Source organism: Anolis sagrei, chromosome 4 (genome assembly GCF_037176765.1).
Source record: "Anolis sagrei isolate rAnoSag1 chromosome 4, rAnoSag1.mat, whole genome shotgun sequence".
NCBI classification, from domain to species: Eukaryota; Metazoa; Chordata; class Lepidosauria; order Squamata; family Dactyloidae; genus Anolis; species Anolis sagrei.
The window spans coordinates 190,770,966-190,785,216 of NC_090024.1; the positions used below are offsets into that span (position 1 = coordinate 190,770,966).

Genomic DNA, 14,251 nt, shown 5'->3' on the forward strand with positions numbered 1-14,251 from the left:
TACACTATATCACCCAGGCAGCATATTGCCACAGAATGAGAACAAAGGCACATGGAAGAGGGAAAAAAGAGCGGGGGGGGGGGGGGGAGTACATTGACATTGTACTGCAGCTTCCTGCTGATAAGAGAATTCCTGGACTTGGGCCACCCAGTGTCACTTGGAAAGCTCCATATACAGTGTGGAAGCTTAATATCTGCACGTGCAATGACTGCATACAGTAATTTTTTTTAAAAAATAGATATACAGTGAAATTCTGGCACCTGTTCAGAACAGATAACAGAGAAAAGTTAACATGCTTCAGGGAACCATGCTATTCTAGAATGGATTGTACAAGGACTTGAAACATAATCCTGTTCAGTATTCCAGGCAGTTACACCTTCTTCTAGGATATTCTATTCTATCACTCTTTCTGCCCAATTTTCCATTCCTTTCAGTAGCCAGCATTCCATGTCCACTATGTATGGTCAGTACTGGCTGAGCCACTTTGACAGAATAAACTGTTTTCTCCAGCTACTTTAGCAAGATGGTAAGGAAAGTCATACCTAATAGAGATCTCTTTTCTGTTCTACACTTAACTGTAATAAAAGCCTTCTTGGGTAGTGTTTCCAGCTTCGATATAGTACAGGCCTCCTGTAATTTTAGACCTTAACGAGTGAGATAAGGTACCATAATCTTTGTCAAGTGACACAAAGATATCTGTCCCACCTCATTTTGCAAACCCCAACACTGGTGGAATGGGCCTGGAGGAGCCTGAAAGAAGACTAGAGTTTTGAGATGACAAGAACAGAGACAGAGCTGGACATCACTCCAAGACCCTACAAATGTCCACATTTGGGGGGGGGGCAGCTGTGATTGAAAGATAGGGTTTGGAAGAAAAGGGAGGAAAGATACCTGCATCCCACCTGAGAGTGATTTATGGTACTAATATCAGTTAAGAAATAAAGTGAGTAGAGCCTCCATGCTGATCTAATCTGGCAACCTTATCTCTTGAGTTCTGGACCTGATAGCCTTTCATATCTGTGACTCCAGATCTGCTATATGTGCTCTAGAATAGATGATGACAATAATAATAATAATAATAATAATAATAATAATAATAATAACCTGAACAAACTCCTGAGGATGCCTGCCAAAGCTGGAGATGAAATGTCAGAGAGAATGTAATGGAATATGTCCATACAGCCCAAAAAACTCACAGCAACCCAGTGATTCCGGCCATGAGATCCTTTGACAATACAATAATAATAATAATAATAATAATAATAATAATAATAATAATGGGTTGTTGTGAGTATTCTGAGCCATGTTGTGAGTATGGCCATGTTCCAGAAGCATTCTCTCCTTACATTTTGCCCACATCTATGACACGCATCCTCAGAGGTTGTGAGGTCTGTTGAAAACTAGGCAAGTGAGGCTTATATATCTGTGGAATTCCAAGGTGGAAGAAAGAGCTCTTGTCTGTTGGAAGCAAGTCTGAGTCTTTATTAGCACTCAGTGGCCTTGCAGCTTCAAAGCCTGGCTGCATCCTTACTGGAGGCATTCTTGGTTGGCCCTAATTGGTTCTTCTTACCCGCCTCTCTTCATGGCTCAAAGTGGGGCACAATATGTCACATGAGACAGTCAAAATGGTATTGCAGCTGGACCATCACCTTTGGTGATGTTCCCTATCACACAATGCCATATGCATACTAATGCTGGTCTGCCTCCCACCTATGATCCTTATCTATTAATGAGTACAACCCACCAATAGTTCTCAATGCCACAACGTTCCTGTCACCTACCTTGGTGCAAAGAGTCCCTTCTGTTTCTGTGTAAGCATGCCCCTTCCTTCCTCCTCTCCCCCTTGCTATTACCAAGCTGTCCATTTTCCTTTTATTTTATACTTTAGAGTAATTTTTTCCTTTTTTATTTTAAAGCCTGGCAAGTGCTCTCAAAATTAAAATTAAAAATTAAGGAATAGCAGTAGTGTAGGAAGAGTAGGAATTACAATGGTATGGGAAAGTACAATCTTGGGATCATGAAGTGGTGAATCGATGTAACTGTGTGACTAAAGAGAGGTACAGTATGAAAGAGGCTAAATCTTTGAATTTTAAACTCCATTCTGTGTTTTAATCTTTGTTCCATGTATTCTAATATGTATTATATAGAAACATGCTTTAATATGTGTATTTTAAAGAAATACGTTTCAATAAGTGTAATTTATAGGGTTTTAACAATGATTATGTGTTTTTAACTATGTTGTTTGTTTGGTTGCATGTTGCAAGACACTGCTGGTGTGAGAGAATCAGCCAATTACAAAGACGTTGCCCATGAGACGCCTGGATGTATATTGATTCTGCAGGGAGGCTTCGCTCATGTTCCTGTAATGAAAGTACCAAGGCATTGACATCTCCAACCCATCCTCTGTTCAAATATCAGCCAACAGGTCAGCACTTTAAATCAAGAAATAGCTTCCTAAGATCTATAGGCATACTCACAGGAACACCTCAGCAAGCGAGAGTCCAAAAATGGCAGGCTAAACCCCAAAACCTCACTCAGTGGCTGATACCAGATGAGAAACTCCATCATGGGCACACAGAAGTTTGGGTGACTTGGAAGGCGCTGAACAGACTGCCTTCTGTCATCATGAGATGCAGAGTTAACCTTAAGAAATGAGGCTATAAAGTGGAGTCCATGACATGGAAGTGCGGAGAAGAGCAAACCACAAACCGCCTACTACAATATAACCTTCTCAAACAACACGAAGCACTCCAAGTGACCAGCTTCTGGTCAAAGGTCATTTAGCATAATGCCAAATTTTTAAACTTTGTGTTTTTAAATGCATTGTAACTGTACCCTCAACTTGCTTCTGACACGATAAATAAAATAACTATGTTGCAACCCACCTCAAGCCATGAATAATAATATTTGTATCAGCTATCAATGATAGTGCAACTGTAGTGGAACACCGTGTTCGTGTGATAAAGTCCCTAGTTAAAATCTAATACAGATGATCAAACTCTGTTTAAAGTTTGTACCTAAGAAATGAAGCCTCCAAAGAAAAGAAAAGCTACTCTTATTAGATCTTCTCTTCTGATACAAAGTCAGCTGCATAGATAGTATCTGTAAACAGAAAGAAAAGCAAGAGGCACAAGAAAAAGCAGGCAGCAACCTGTCTCTGCAGCCCCACTCAACCCCCAGCACAGAGACAGAGAGCAGCCATGCATAAAGTCAAACAAATATGGTAGAGGAAATTAACAACATGGCGGGGCGGGGGGAGAGGGAGAGAAGGGAATCCACCTGCCATCTGCTCATTTTATTTCTGCCATGAACGTTTAAGTTGCAAGTCATTGGGACAAAAGCAAAAAGGCATCCAAATACTCTGAAAATTACTACAAACAAGTTAAGGAAAGAGGTAGTTTGCTAAATTCCGAGGATTACCCAACAAATGACATTCCCCTCAGTCACGGATGAGGAACTATAGTGGGTCTGAAGGGCATTTTTTCAGTCCCTGGACTCTTCTAAGGTCTGAATAGATGGCCAAATATATAGGAAACAGAACAACACTGGGAGTAGGTCAGATTCCATGACTGAAAAAGCATGTTTTGTTTTCTTAATGTTGGTGCCAGAGAAGAGGTCACAGCCTATGTAAAAGATGCATTAACACTCCTCAATCCTTTCAGGAAGGCAATTCACCTGTTTTTATGGCCAGAAAAAGAACACTTCAAGAGATTAGAAGGGTTAAGTGCCACAAGATCACCTCGGTGGCCACGTGCAAATTTCTACTTCTGCCTTAAGTCATAAAGCAACAGTAGCCGTTCAAATTATAATGCTTATATGCACACACATTCTTGCAACCTTCAGGCTTGCCAAGGTTGAGAGTGTTCACAAGAAGTCCTCCTTGTCCTACTCCCTTACCTCTAATGACAGCCTGAAAAAAAAAAAGGTAAACCCTTTACAAATGTATCTGTTTTAACTCATGAGACAGGAGGAAGTCATAATCTAAATTTCTACTTTTTTAGAGAAACTGCAAGTTGCTTCTGTTGTGAGAGAATTGGCCATCTGCAAAGATGTTACCCAGGGGATGCCTGGATGATTGATGTTTTACCATCCCGTGGGAGGCTCATCTCGGTCCCTACATGAGAAGCTAGAGCAGGGGTCCTCAAACTAAGGCCCAGGGGCCGGATACGGCCCTCCAAGGTCATTTACTCGGCCCTCGCTCAGGGTCAACCTAAGTCTGAAACAACTTGAAAACACACAACAACAACAACAACAACAATGCTATCTCATCAGCCAAAAGCAGGCCCACACTTCCCATTGAAATACTAATAAACTTATATTTGTTAAAATTATTCTTCATTTTCATTATTTTTAATTATGTCTTTAGCACTACAAATAAGATATGTGCAGTGTGCATAGGAATTCATGCATGTTTTTTTCAAATTATAATCCGGCCCTCCAACAGTTTGAGGGACTGTGACCTGGCCCTCTGTTAAAAAAGTTTGAGGACTCCTGAGCTAGAGCTTGACAGACGGGAGCTTACCCCACTCCCCGGATTCGAACCACCAACCTGTCATTCAACCAGTCTTGCTGGTACAAGGGTTTAACTCATTGCGCCACCAGGGGCTTTCTACTTGCAAGGCCATTGTTAACTAGCACTAAAGCGAAGTCAGAAAAGAGAAGGTAACAGCTTTATTACGAAGAGTTAAAAGGTTTATCCACATCCCTGCAATACTTTAAAGTCACCAAATGGAAACTAAGCAGGGTCAGTCCTGATTGGCACTTGAACGGAAGACCACTAATGAATATTAGAGCAGTGGTTCTCAACCTGTGGGTCCCTAGGGGTTTTGGCCTACAACTCCCAGTAATCACTGCCAGTTTACCAGCTTTTAGGATTTCTGGGAGTTTGAAGGCCAAAACATCTGGGGACCCACAGGTTGAGGACCACTGTATTAGGGAAAGGAAATGGCAAAATCGGCCTATGAACATTCCTTATTTACACTGACCACTGAATGCAGTTTCAAACCAATACTGAAGAAAGCAGTTTCACTGTGAACATGATTACAAAGGAAATCCTGGAACCACTTTGAGGCCTGGATGGTCCGATTACACAAACCACAGAGCACTGATACACATGAAGAGCTTGCTTTTGCACATCTTTGTGGATGTTTGCTGTCTGGCTGTTGCGGTTTGGAGCTAGCCTCGAACTGCATTCATGGAACCTTTGAAAATCCTATGAAATCCATGGGGCTGCCACAAGTCAACAGGCAATTATTATTATTATTATTATTATTATTATTATTATTATGCACCAGGCATGGGCAAACTTCACCCTCCCTCCAGGTGTCTTGGATTGCAACTCCCACAATTCCTAACAGCCTCAGGCCCTTTCCTTTCCCCACTTAGCTCCTTAAGGGGCCTGAGGCAGTTAGGAATTGTGGGAGTTGCAATCCAAGACACCTGGAGGGAGGGCTGAAGTTTGCCCATGCCTGGTGCATAATAATAATAATAATAATAATAATAATAATAATAATAATAATAATAATGATAATCTTTATTTCTAGACCTCTCTTTCTTCCAAGAAGGACTCGGGGCAGTTTACACATAAAAAGGCAAACATTTAATGCCTCGAAATGGGTATGAACACATCAAAATAATGCAGAATAGTAACAACAGAAAATTTACAACAAAGAAATTAAGCATCGAAATAAAACAAAAACAGGAACAATCCATTAAAACATAAAAATTAAAACATAAATAAACATTGCAATGTACACCCTAAAGGCAAATTATGAGACATTACATTACAAATGGCTGACAAAGGTGCTTAATTTAAGATGTATCATAACACCCATGTAATACACGTGGGTTAGCCAGCATTTAAAATGTCCTAATCCTCCTCCTCTACAAACCTCTACTAGAGAGGTTTGGGCAGAATTCACCATGATTTATAGCAGTTGTACGTACTGGGATGTATAGTTCACCTGCAGTCTAAGAGCACTCTGAACTCCACCAACAATGGACCTGGAACTAACTTGGCACACAGAACAAAAAATACTGGGGGTCTTTGGAGGGATTTATAGGAGTTATAGTTCACTTACATCCAGAGCACACTATGAACCCAAACAATGATGGATCTGGACCAAACTTGGCATGTACACCCAATATGCCCAAATTTGAATTTATGACTCTAATTACATAACTGATATATTCCAGAAAGCTGTACATATAAGTACATCCCACAATGCAAATATAACTTAAGCCATCTAACAGATAGACTGATGAACATAGAAACAAACACATATTCTTCAACAAATAAATAATGAAGTGACTTCCCACTTTTGTGAACGTGGTTTGACTCGACTTTAACCACCATGGCTCCATGCTATGGAATCACAGGGGTTGGTGAGGAGCTCCCACTCTCTGGCAGGGATTGTGGGTGGGAGGGTAGGTGAGTTGTGTGTTTGGGTGGGATTATGTGTTTCAGAATGCATTTTAGTTGTGCTTATTATATCTGGCACACAAAACAAATTGTGTGCCAAACATTCTACGTGGGGCTGCCCTTGAAGACTGTTTGGAAGCTACAAATGGTCCAACGGGTAGCAGCCGGATTGCTCACCGGAGTGCCATACAGGGAGCGTACAACTCCCTGTCACGTCAGCTCCACTGGCTGCCAATCTGCTACAGAGCACAATTCAAAGTGCTTCTGTCTAAACGTATCTCCCTCTATGAACCATGGCAGAGTTTAAGATCATTTGGGGAGGCCCTGCTCTCAGTCCCGCCTCCCTCGCAGGCACGATTGGCAGGGACAAGAGACAGGGCCTTCTCTGTGGTGGCCCCTCGACTGTGGAACTCCCTCCCCAGCTATGTTAGATCAGCCCCCTCCCTTCCACAAGAGAATGAAAATGTGGCTTTGTGACCAAGCCTTTAAAGAACCTCTGAAATAGACAGACTTGGAACAATGTGCAATGACCATTCGAATGGCCCAGATTACATTCGTGGATTACGTCTTTAACTCTTAATGTATTGTTTTTAAATGTTTTACTTGTTTAATGTACTTTTAAAAACTATTTTAATATTTATTTACAAGTACATTGTGTTTTAGGGCATCAAATTGTTGCCTGTATGTAAAGCCGCCTTGAGTCCCCTCCGGGGCGAGAAAGGCGGGATAGAAATGTTGTAAATAAATCTATCTATCTATCTATAAATGTTCTGTTCATTTTGAGTAACATCATAACTCAAAATCCACTGGACAAATTGCCGTCAAATTTGGACACAAGAAACCTAATAACCCAAGGAGCGACTATCACTCAAAAAATTGATTTTGTCATATGGGAGTTGTAGTTGCTGGGATTTATAGTTCACCTACAATCAAAGAGCATTCTGATCTCCATCAACAATGGAATTGAACCAAACACACAGGACTCCCATGACCAATAGAAAACACCAGAAGGGTTTGGTGAGCATTGACCTTGAGTTTTGGAGTTGTACTTCACCTACATCCAGAGCACTGTGAACTCAAACCAGGAAATCTCTACATCAACACTGATAAAGAAACAACAAGAAATACTGTTTACCCACAAGCATAAAGAAATTACATATATTAGAAACCAACATGGGCAGAAGCCAGATTGTTCACCGGAGCACCATACAGGGAGAATACCATCACCCTATGTCAACTCCACTGGCTGCCGGTCCATTTCCGAGCACAATTCAAACTGCTGGCCTATAAAGCCCTATATGACTCTGGCCCAACTTATTTGTCCGAATGTTATCTCTATGTTCCACCTCGTAGTTTAAGATCCACCGGGGAGGCCCTGCTCTTGGTCCCACCAGCCTCGCAAACGCATCTGGTCGGGACGAGGGACAGGGCCTTCTCGGTGGTGACCCCTGCCAGTGGAATTTGCTTCCCAGTGAGATTAGATCGGCATCCTCCCTCCTTTCCTTTAGGAAAAAAAATGAAATTGTGGTTTTGGCACCAAGCTTTTGGCTAGCAGGCACAACGGCACTTTGGACACTGAACTGGACCATATGATTGTTATGATAATGAAAATGGCTATATGACTGTATAATTAATGTTATTGTTTTTAACCTATTATGTATTTATGGTTTTATATTGTGTTATATTGTTGCCGCTCTGAGTCCCCCCTCAGGGGTTGAAAAGGGTGGGGTAGAAATGTTGTAAATAAATAAATAAATCTATATAAATAAAAATGTAATGATAGTTCGTGCTACCATCAGAACTCAAAAACCACTGGGGGAATTGACACCAAATTTGGACACAAGACACCTAACAGTCTAATTTATGTCCTCCACTCAAAAAAATTGATTTTGTCATTTGGGAATTCTCGTTGCTGGGATTTATAGTTTACCTACAATCAAAGAGCATTCTGAACTCCACCAATGATGGAATTGGGCCAAACTTAGCACACAGGGCTCCCATGACCAACAGAAAAAACTGGAAAGGTTTGGTGGACATTGACCTTGAGTTTGGGAAGTATAGTTCACCCACATCCAGAGAGCACTGTGGACTCAAACAATGATGGATCTGGACCAAACTTGACACAAATATTCCATATGCCCAAGTATGAACACAGATGGAGTTTGGAGGGAATAGGCCTTGACATTTGGGATTTGTACTTACTGGGATTTATAGTTCACCTACAATCAAAGAGCATTCTGAACTCCACCAATGATGGAATTGAACCAAACATGGCATACATGAACCAAACATAGCATACATTTCATGACCAACGGAACACATTGGAAGGGGTTTGGTGGGCATTGACCTTGAGTTTGGGAGTTGTAGTTCACCTACATCCAGAGAGCACTGTGGACTCAATGATGGATCTGGACCAAACTTAACACAAAAATTCCATATGCCTAAATATGAACACAGATGGAGTTTGGAGGAAATAGACCTTGACATTTGGGATTTGTAGTTACTGGGATTTATAGTCCACTACCATTAAAGAGCATTCTGAAACCCACAAACGACAGAAATGGGGCAAACTTCCCACACAGAACCCCCATGACCAACAGAAAATACTTAAGGCCATCCAGTCCAACTCTCTTCACCAGGGCAAGAAAATGTAATCAGAGCCCTCCTGACAAAGAGCCATCCAGTCATAAATATAGATAGATAGATAGATAGATAGAGATATGATTCTCACACACACACAGATATAGTATCATAGATTTGAAAGAGACCCTTAAAGAAGGACTATGATATGTTGCATATTCCAGAGTAGGCAAACCAGACACTCTCCACATCCACACTGATAAGGAAACAACAAGAAATACTGTTTACTCACAAGCAGAAAGAAATTGCATATATTAGAAACCAACACTTTCTCATTACTTTATTTTCCCGATCACCAGACTGGGCCACAGCAACGCGTGGCAGGGGGCAGCTAGTAAATAAATAAATAAATAAACACTTTCTCATTACTTTATTTTCTAGATCACCAGACTGGGCCACAGCAACACGTGGCAGTGGTTGGCTAGTAAATAATAAACATTTTACTTGCATTATAACTTAACTCACATAATACTATTTCATTGTGTGTGTTTTTCTTTTAGTTTTGTGTTCAATGGGGGTCCAAAGCGAGCCGTTGTTAGCCGCCTGAAGTCCCCAAGGGGAGAAAAAGCGGGGTGTAAATTCAATATAAGGAGGATTAAAGCTACAATAATGCTACAACTCCCACGGCGCTGAAGCGGTGCGTTCCACGGCGCCAACGCACCCAGGAGGAGCCATGCGACACGTGTCGGCGGGCCTGCTTCCCACGGGTGTCGCGGGTGACGCGCGGGGCAGGCATGCCTTCGCGCGCCTTTCCTTCCCCGGTTTCCACGGCGAAGCACGTGGGCACTCCCCGAGAGGAGGACGACAACAAGCCCGCCGCGGCCCACGAGAGATAATCATGAGGCGCCTGCCTGTCATCGGGAGCTTCCGCCTTGAGAGAAGGGCTCCCAAGGCTGAAAGGACTTGCCAACCGAGCCCCGCTTTCCGCGGTTACATAAGCTCCCGCCCGGCTTCCCCTCTAATCTCCTTCCTGACTCGGTTCACTTAAGAGTTCAGCCTCCGCTTTGTTTTGCACCTTCACTTCCGGCTACAGCAGGCATGGGCAAACTTCGGGCTTCCAGGTGTTTTGGACTTCAACTCCCATCATTCCTCACAGCCTCAGGCCCTTTCCTTTTCCCCCTCAGGGGCTTAAGCGGCTGAGGGGGGAAAGGAAGGGGCCTGAGGCTGTGAGGAATGGTGGGAGTTGAAGTCCAAAACAACTGTAGAACCCAGGCTGGCCCATGCATGAGCTTTCACGACCTACTAATTTGCATATGGTTTCTGATTGGCCAGCCTCAACATTCTAACATTCTTAAGCAGCTGAGGGGAAAAGAAAGGGGCCTGAGGCTGCTAGGAATGATGAGAGTTGGAGTCCAAAACACCTGGAGTTTGCTCATGCCTGAGCTAGACTGTCACATATTCATGCACTTAGACACAGATTGAGCCACCATTGGCTCAGTGCTGGAGAATCCTGGGAATTGTAGGTTGACACCAGCAGTATCTTGAGCCTTCTCAGCTTAGAATCATAGAGTTGGAAGAGACCTCATGAGCTATCCAGTCCAACCCCCTGCCAAGAAGCAAGAAAATTGCATTCAAAGCATTCCCGACAGATGGCCATCCAGCCTCTGTTTAAAAGCCTCCAAAGAAGGAGCCTCCACCACACTCCGGGGCAGAGAGTTCCACTGCTGAACAGCTCTCACAGTCAGGAAGTTCTCCCTAATGTTCAGATGGAATCTCCTTTCTTGTAGTTTGAAGCCATTGTTCTGCGTCCTAGTCTCAGGGCAGCAGAAAACAAGCTTGTTCCCTCCTTCCTATGACTTCCTTTCACATATTTATAAATGGCTATAATGTCTCCACTCAGCCTTCACTTCTTCAGGCTAAACATGCCCAGCTCTTTAAGCCGCTCCTCATGGGGCTTGTTCTCCAGACTCTTGATCATTTTAGTCGCTCTCCTCTGGACACATTCCAGCAAACTTCAACAGCCTGGATGCTAAGCTCTCTAAGGGCCCTTCCACACAGCCCTATATCCCTGAACATCAAGGAAGAAAATCCCACATTATCTGAATGTGGACTCCCAGTTCAAAACCCAGTTCAAAGCAGATAATGTGGGATTTTCTGCCTTGATATTCTGGGACATAGGGTTGTGTTGAAAGAAGCTGGGGATGTTTACCTTGGAGAAAAGAGGCTAAGAAGGAACCCGAGAGCCCTATTTTAACTATCACTTTGAAAGCGGGCAGGATGGCATTCTGTTGCTCTAAAAACATAGCAATGGAGTCAAACTACAGGGAAAGAGACTCTGTCTGAACATGAAACACAGTCCCCATGTCAAATATGCTGCCTGGGACTGTAGTGGAGCCTCCTTCTCTAGAGGTTCCTGCCAAGCAGCAGGTTAGACTAGATGGTCCTTGAGGTCTTCAAACTGGGATTCTAACTCCCAGGATGCCATAACACTGAACCAGGAAAGTTGAAGATTCCCACCATGTCTCCTGGGTCATCAGTTGGGAGCCCCTCCTCCCAGCAACAATACAGTAATATATAATACTCATATTGTTCTGTGCTAATAATATATTGCATATATATATAATATTGATAATACTATTATAATGTAATATAATACTAATAATATAATACGATATCATTGCATATTTTATATTACATGTAATATTACTAACAATATTGCGGTATATTGTAATACAATATAGTGATATATAATACTAATATTATGCTCTGATAATAATTATAATATATTGTATGTACATATAATATTGACCATAATATTGTAATACAATATAATACTAATAATAATGCAATACAATAATTGTATATTTTATATTACATGTAGTATTACTAATAATATTGCAGTTTAGTGGTATAGAATGATATAATAATATATAATACTAATATTGTGCTATGCTAATAATATAATATATTGTATGTACATATAACTTGGAAGCTGCTCTGAGTCCCCTTCAGCGTGAGAAGGGCAGCATATAAATGTTGTAACATAAATAATAAATAAATAAGCACATCAATTCAGCAGTATAGATGCACAAGGAGACTCCAGACAAAAATCAATCAGCGCCAGCGAACACCTCCCAACAAAGGGTCCCCAAGCAGGAAGCAGCCAGGCTTTGAAGTTGCAAGGCTATTCAATGCTAATCAAGGTGGTCAATTGCAACATTCACACCTGCCTCAAACAGACAAAGAGTTCTTTCTCCCACCCTGGATATTCCACAGATATATAAACCTCATTTTCCTAGCTTCCAACAGACCTCACCTCCTCTGAGGATGCTTGCCATAGATGTGGGTGAAACTTCAGGACAGAATGCTTCTGGAACATGGCCATAAAGCCCGGAAAACTCACAGTAGCCCGGTGATTCCGACCATGAAAGCCACCAACAACACACACTCCTCCCTCCCTTTCTTCTGCCAAAAAAGGAGCTGGAAATGGGCGACCCCAAATGACCCCTCTGTCCCCACTTACCCCTCTCTTAAGGGTCTCCAAACGGCCCTCGGAACAAGCAGAAGAAAGTGACCACCCAGCCCGAAAGACCGACAACAACCAAAGTGGCCTTGCCTTCTTTCTCCCTGAGTGTCTCCTTGGCTTTCGGGTTCAAACGAATGCCTTCGTCCCCACTTGAACTGCCTTATCTCCAAGCTATGGCATCCTGGGGGTTGTCGTTTGGCGAGGGGCCAGCCCTCTTTGGCACAGAAAGGCTCCCGTCTTTGCAAAACTACGTCTCCCACAGCATGGAACCGGGGAAGAAGTTCAAGTGGGGTCCGACTGCAATGATTAAGGGTGCATCTAGGCTCAGTTTGACCTCACTTGAACTGCCTCGGCTCGGGAATCATGGGAGCTGTAGTTGCGAGGCTCCGGGTTCTTGTAGGATGCCTGCCATAGGTGCAGGCGAAACGTCAGGAGAGAATGCTTCTAGAAGATGGCCATATCGCCCGAAAAACCTGCAACAACCCAGTGATTCCGGCCTTGAAAGCCTTCGACCGTACAAGGCTACAATACTTTGTGCCAAACTGCAAGAGACGAATGTCAAACTGGAGTGTAAACGCGCCAGTCCTTGGAGGCCTTTGAAGTTTTGGCCCTCTTTGGCAGGGAAAGCGAAAGACCTTGTAAAGCCATTGCAATGAAGAAGTGGGGTCAAAGCGCTTCTCTGGGAGGCGCCGTGGTTCTTTCACCTGCTCAGTGGGGAGGGAAAGGTGCAGTCAGGCGGCCCCCTTTGCCCTTTGCTCTTTCCTAACGAGGCACCCCATCTCCCAACCTTTGTGGTTTGGCCCGCAGCGGAGGCTCTGAAGCCCGGCTTCTCTTACCTTCTTCTTCTTGGCCGTGAAGGTCAGCGCCTCCTGGAACCACCTCAAAGGCGGCGGGAGGGAGGGAGAGAGGGAGGCAAAGAGGGAAAGAGGGAGGGAGAGCCAGTCCACGAACTTGGCTCAACTTTGAGCCTCTTCTGCCTTGTTCCTTGGACTTCTTTTTCCTTCCCTCGCCTTTTCGCTGGACGCCGCCGGGCAAAACCACACTCGCTCCTGCCACGAGCTGTCCTTTCCCCCCAGTCTCAGCCCCGCACAAGCACGCCGCGCGCCCTCCGCCTCATTTGCTGCTGCTGCTGCTGCTGCTGCTCCTGCTGTCACCTTCTCGAGCTCCCTCCGACTTCCTAGGTGTTCCCAAAAGAGGGCAGCACTACGACGCCGCTTGGCCACGCCCCCTTCCCCTCGATGCTGTGGCTCCCTGGGAAATGTAGTTCCCAGTGCCTTTCTCACCCGGCTGGCTTTCCAAATAGGAGTGGAAAGTAGGACTAGGGGAAGAAACTTGGGGTGCTTTCGTTTTCCTTTTCTCAAGGAATGCATCTACACTACAGGCACTACAGGCAAACTGGTGATAGTATGATAGCTGGGTCCGGAAGCTCCGAGCGTTACGCACATTCCGTAACCGCGGTTATGAATAAGGGAAGGGGAGAGCGGCACACTAAGAGCGGGAATATTCTTCTTAGTTGCATTTGGTGGAAGGATAGAAAGGAGGGAAGGGTTAGGATAAGGTTTAGGGCAGGGGTCCTCAAGCTTTTTAAACAGAGGGCCAGGTTACAGTCCCTCAAAGTGTTGGAGGGCCGGATTATAATTTGAAAAAATCCCATGCACATCTTATTTGTAGTGCAAAAACTCTTTGAAACAATACAATAATTGGGTTGTTGTAGGTTTTTTCGG

At 43.6% G+C, this 14,251-nt stretch overlaps 1 protein-coding gene across 2 annotated transcripts in view; it reads right to left on the bottom strand.

The window, feature by feature from the left end:
• The window catches only part of TFEB (transcription factor EB), an 84,542-nt gene extending 70,840 nt beyond the window's left edge, over positions 1–13,702 (bottom strand). Inside the window, exon 1 of one of the 2 annotated variants that reach the window (XM_067468008.1) lies at positions 13,364–13,702. The gene's annotated coding sequence lies outside the window, so the exon portion shown is untranslated. Of the gene's footprint in view, positions 1–12,524; positions 13,081–13,363 lie in introns of those variants that run through there. The other variant, XM_067468009.1, reaches the window with a different exon arrangement.
• Between the last annotated feature and the right edge of the window lie 549 nt (positions 13,703–14,251).